Source organism: Neopelma chrysocephalum, unplaced genomic scaffold (assembly GCF_003984885.1).
Source record: "Neopelma chrysocephalum unplaced genomic scaffold, ASM398488v2 Primary Assembly neopelma1_24, whole genome shotgun sequence".
Classification (NCBI taxonomy): domain Eukaryota; kingdom Metazoa; phylum Chordata; class Aves; order Passeriformes; family Pipridae; genus Neopelma; species Neopelma chrysocephalum.
The window spans coordinates 27,994,575-28,000,574 of NW_020897693.1; the positions used below are offsets into that span (position 1 = coordinate 27,994,575).

The 6,000-nt window shown below is 36.9% G+C and overlaps 1 long non-coding RNA gene across 1 annotated transcript in view; it reads left to right on the forward strand.

The window, feature by feature from the left end:
- LOC113981739 overlaps window positions 1-4,615 on the forward strand; it is a 29,813-nt gene extending 25,198 nt beyond the window's left edge. Inside the window, exon 3 of the long non-coding RNA XR_003538516.1 lies at window positions 4,543-4,615. This is a non-coding gene — a long non-coding RNA (uncharacterized LOC113981739). The remainder of the gene's footprint in view (window positions 1-4,542) is intronic.
- The last annotated feature ends 1,385 nt before the right edge of the window (window positions 4,616-6,000 follow it).

Below are 6,000 nucleotides of genomic sequence, written 5' to 3' on the forward strand. Positions count from 1 at the left end.
AAGGACAGTATGTATATAGCATTGAGAACAGTGATACTGCTTGATAATGGAAAGGAGTTTTATTATCATCTACCCTACTGTTTAAATGATGTTATTTGTAATTTGTAGGGTAAAGATGTTACTAACTGCTTAATGAGAATTTGTGAGTCATGAAAAACTAACAGAAAGGCACCTGTTATGACTTTCCACCCTGTTGTTCCAGTTATTTAATAATAATTGCAGAAAGTGACAAGGGATGTCTGTCACTCCCATTGCTTTATCAGACGAATACCTCTACTGATATTAAGGAAGTTACTAATATGAACAAGTGTTTGTGGACTCAAACTATTCTATGCTTCTATAACAAAAGACCTTAAACTGGCAATGACTGAACTGCGGTTCTAGGACCAAAGGAAGAGGAACTGCTGATGTGGCTGCCCTTTTGTGTGTCAAGTTCAAACCATATTAGATGGGTTCCAGGATACTGGGGGTGTTACTTGAAAGCCTGTGATCTCCCAAATACATAAAACCACATTTATGGCATATGGATTCTAAAATAATTTTTAATATGGATGTCCATGTGTGATTCACTGCTGTACTGCTTCTGGACTGTTGATTGAAAAATAGTGTGCAATATTGTTATGATATTGTAACCTTGTCTCTGATAAAATCAGTCAATGTTAAGAGAGCTGAGTTTTTTTTAGATTTGTCAGACCATAAAACTGTAATATTAATGTTGCCTTTAACAATATCTAGTTACTATCTGTTCCTATTCAACAACTGTCTTTATTTTTATTGGCTTTAGTTACACTGTGTTTTTTAGAAAGTGTTCTATGAACCGACTTTTCTGTAATCTCTTTAAAGCTTCATTACCTTTTGGATGACATGGTAATTTTCATTTCTATATTTGTAACTGCCTTTTATTCAACTTTTTCACTTTGATTTTTCTCTACAGAAGTGCATATGTTTACTCATTTATTTGGATAACTTTTAATGAAAATTTGCATATTCACAAGGACACTCTAGTACTTTTAGACAAGTTGTGTTTGCTTTCTTAAAAACCATTTTGAAAGCTGGCCCTGTCCAGCCCCCTTTAAAAATAATAAAACTGTCCCTCTGAGATATAGCTAAGATCTTAGACGGTAAACGAATTGGTACGAGAATGAAACACAGATACTTTGCAGTCGTGTAACATAGCTTTGATAGCCTTTGCAAACCATACTAGAGTAAGGCCCTCTCCATGACTCAGAGATACCTCAGGTACTATAAGACTGGCTTACTCTTGGAAGTATATTTTTCTCATATCTTAAAATTACAGGTGGAAGACAGAGTAGTGTATGAGAATTTTGATGAGGGTAGTTTATAAAATTTTTGTCTTCCTGTGAAACAGTTTGATAAGATTTTACAAAATTTTGCAAAGCTTTTTGCTCTGTTTGTATTAGTAGCCAGTTTTCTTTCAAAAATCAGAGGCAGAAATTATTGTTTCTTTTTTTGGATACTTGATGTCAATCATAAGGGCCTGAATTTTCTGTACCATGGAGATACCTTTAAATAATCTCTGTTCAGAATATTTTTCTTCTGTCATATTTGAAAAGGAGTGGGTGGCAAGGACTTTAGAGCTATCTGGATATAAAGCAAACAAAAGGTAGCAGAGGCACATGAATTATACAAGTTCCTCAGAAATGCAGAACTGGAAAACTCCTAAGTTTTTTTAAAAATTACTTACTTTGAGCATACTGGCATTTCATTTACTGGCTTTCCTTAACAATATTACAGTTGAACAACAAGACTGCTCCATTTTTTTTGAAAAAAAAAAGTAATGTTTATCTATCCTTTTTACATGAAAGCTTTTTAAACAACAAAAAACTCAATTCCCTTTCAGTTAGTTTAAGGAACTAAACCAAGCGTAAATCTCACCAATAAATGCACTGCTTGCATTTAAGACTGAATTCATGCCACTGGAGCACTGCAGCACTTAAACTTCTTTTCCCGAATCGGAATCTTTATTTGCAAATCACCAAGTGCAAAGACTACAGAGAGGCTGTAGGAACATCCTGATTTTGATTGCAGTTGTTTTTTGGTAACATATCTTACCTGCATCAGAGGCTTCAGCTGATAAGCAATAATTTCATTTTTCTACCCAGTCTTTCTTGCTGTTTTTTCCCTCTTTATGCTTTATGCCAGTGTTCTACCACTCCAACAATGCATGCAATATCCTGGCATAAAAAGACGTAATAGAAATACTGCTTGTCCAAGTAAAATTATTGTTTTGTTTCATTCTCAAATTTAATACAGTTTAATATCTTTTTGTCCCCAAGTTTTTGCTTTGCTACCTAACCCATTAATGGTATCTGACTTCTTAATGATTTTTCAAATTTCTTTGGCCATCAATAGGATACAGTATTAGTTTTGTAATCTGAAAGTCAGTTTTGTCAACTAAGTAAAATATTTTTGATAAAATTAACTCTCTCAGAGAATTCTAATAGGTTTGTAATTGATTAATTTAGAGTTGAACAGGCTAAAAATGTTCATAAAATCCACACTGTTATTAGGAAGTGCTAGGAGAAGCACCTGCTCTTCTTTCTTAGTGTGTTTCTATTCAGCGGTACCCACAAATCATTCAGTGTGTCCATTACTCTGTTACTGGATGTAGGAGCCTAAGGCCTGCCTAGATTATGCTTTAAAATTTGCAGTGTTTTATGATGTTTGCTTTTTACCATTGTTGCTCGTAAGCATCTTCTGTGAATATCTGTAGATGCAAATTAATAGCAAACTATCTCATATGCAGAGTATTATTATTGTACTACTAGTAAATACATATTTTTTCCCAACATTTAAGTAAATTATTGATTACAACAATTCCACCAATTCCAATTTCTTTTCTTTTCCTAAAAGATGTCTTAAAATTGCTAACAATATATTACTAAGGGTATTTTTGCATAGGTGACAAAGAGCCATGCAGCCTGGCTGGCCCCTGGGTGACTATAACGTGTCGGCTCACCGTGTCAGTCTGTCGGGGCAGGGCCTGGCACCCACTGCCTGTTCCAGCCCCAGCCAGGAGCAGGGCAGCGGTGGGGACAGCCCTGGGCATCAGGCAACTTTTTGGGTACAGGAATGGGCTGAAGGCATTCTGGGACATGGGGCTGCAGGGGGGCCCCACAGGGGCTGGGCAGGGTTGTGGGCAGCTGAAGACCGGCCCTGCTGCTGCATTGCTGGGGCAGGGGCTGAGAGCCCTGAGGGCTGACATGGACTTCTAGGCCACCAGTGGGATGAGGGAGGTCCCAGAAGGCTGACATGGGGCCCTGTGGGCAGGGTGGGGGAAGTCCCATCTTGGGTTCCCTCAGGTGTCCTGGGTGGTGGGCTGGGACAGGCAAGAACTGAGTGCTGTCAGGGCCATTCAAGCAGGAGTGTTATGCTCCCTGTTCTGTTTTTGTTCCCTCGAGTAAAATATCATCTACGTTAATTGCATAAATGCTATTAATTGAAATTCTCATTTAAGCCTGTCCATGATATTTCAGATGAATAAGTGAATTTATATATTATATATGAGTTAGTACACATATTCATTGTTGCTGTTGTGAGCTTGTACTTAAGACATCATCATTACAGATGACGAGACAAAACTCTGTTCTCTTTTTTGATCTGCAGAGGCATTGCAAATCTTATGTAATCCTTACATAGATAGATTTCTTCACATGAGTTTGCTCCTTTCAGATTATTAATTTGTTATGTAAATATTGTTTTATCTTTAATTATTTACTAAAGGAAATCCTTGCAATAAATAATCCTTAGGCCTGATTACTAAAAAATCAAAATATGACCTATGTTTCAAGTAGCAGACAAAAAAACCCAGTATTTCTGGGCAATAATATTTGTCTGTGCAAAGTAAACAGATTATTTTTAATAAATACATGCAGTTCTCCAATTTGATAGCTGCTTTTGCCTGCATTGCCCATTCCTTGTAATTAATTGAGGCCTAAGAAATTGCTTCCAGAACATCTGATATAACGTTTTTATCCAATTAAGTCAATAATCACAAGGATTTGGAGTTCTCCACTAACACATTATAGTTCAATATTAGTTGATACTAACTTGTCAGCTTAAGTGGATTAATAGCTGGATGTCATTAGCAGGTTGTGTGAAGGTTCCTAATCCATTTTAGGATGAAGCTAGACAGGTTAGTTTAAATCATCTTAGTGGGGTTTCAATTAGCCTAAACCCATACTATGTACCAGTATGATGATATACACATATGTCTTTTAAATCTGTATTTACTTCAGTGGTTTCTCTCTCAAATGCATTAGTCAGCATCTCTTTGTTGAGAATAAATACCCTCCTGTGTCTGTCAGCTGAGCTGTTCCGTGTACTCACACCTGCATCCACTGCAGTCAAGTTATCAAAACATCATTACTAGTTTAAGCTGTATCTGAAATACTTTATAGGGAAGGTATCATAAATTCTATATGAGAAATTATATTTCAAAACATTAATTCATTATTTGAGCTATGTTATATTTCTAAGAAGTTACATTTAACAGAATGAAATTTCATTTAAATGCTACAGATTACAGGGAAATCTCTTTACCTGAAATACTTCTGTGTGCCTCCTTAAACTTCAACAGACCTACACTGATACATGCAACTGAAAATGCAGCAGGAACATCACAATGGTGGAGAATGCATCAAATGCACATTTCATCTTCTGAATATTTATGGAATAATATGAATTATTCTGTCCTCTAGTTGTAACTACCCTGTGGTAACTGTTGAAAATAATTAATTTACTACTCGAGTAATTTACTGTTATCAGTGTGGGTAACATTCTAAGTCATTCTCCGCTTATTTACTGAGGAAAAATGTATTAGATATATTCTGATCCCCCACAACTCCCTGTACTGTAGTCATGTCATGTGGCCACGTGAATTAACATGCTTATACTCAGAAAGCAGCACTTCAGACAGCTGAACTCTTTTGTTTGATGGTGCATCTCCCTTTTAGGCTTGTCTCCTTTTATGCCCACCACCATTCTTGCTCTGCTTTTTCTCTGTTATTGCACAGTGATTCACTCCATCATCCTTCTCACAACTCCTTGCTGCAAATTAGCCTTGGGTATAGCTGTTCTGCAGCTTCTTAACCACATACACCTGGAGTCCCAGAAAGCAAAATGGTCACTGAAGAGACATTTCAAGAAACAGTAGGCTGAGGCTCAGCTATCTTCTCCACTGTTACACATAAGCCAGGCATGAGAGGTTACTTTTTGCAAACCTTTCATCTTTTGAGGCACAGCATTAAAAAACACCGGATTTCTAATGCTTGACAGAGTTCAGCGTAAGACAGCAAAGTCGCTAAAAAACCTAAATCATTAGATTTCATAATAGCTAATTTTTTCAGGGCAGCATGGAGAGGTATTGAATGGGTTAAGGAGAGGGATGGAGTGAGAGAAAGAATGACCCGGTAATGTCAGTCTATTTCATGGACTGATACAAACAGCTGTCCTTAAATTACAACTTGCTGTTGCTAAGTTTCTGTCCTGCTGTGTGTTTTCTGGCCTACTAGAAGGTGATTCCTTTGAATGAAAAAATAAACTTTTTTGGATTAAATGTACATGAACCGAAGTTTGGACTATATCTACCTTCAAAAAAAGGGAGTTTTTCTTACTGGTCATGGTTTGGCGGCAAACCAAATACTGGTGGTTGTTGGGAAATGGACAAGGTAAGGCTCCCTTCATTTATCAATCAATGTGGAAACATATTTCCTCAGCATCCACTGCAACCATTACCAGGGGATCCAAAATCCAATAAAATCCGGTTCCTCAGAAGAAGGAATTCTGCAAGCGTCAGCCCCATAAACATCATCCATTCCTTTTGGGCAGTTAATAAGGAGAGTCAAATTTGCACACTTGTATTAGCCCAATTTAGTTTCACGAAGGGAGAATTCAAATTTTTTATCCTCGATAAAATATTTGTGCAACCATATTAAGCTCTTTTCTGCTCCAACTCTTCAATTCCACTGTATCTTCCTC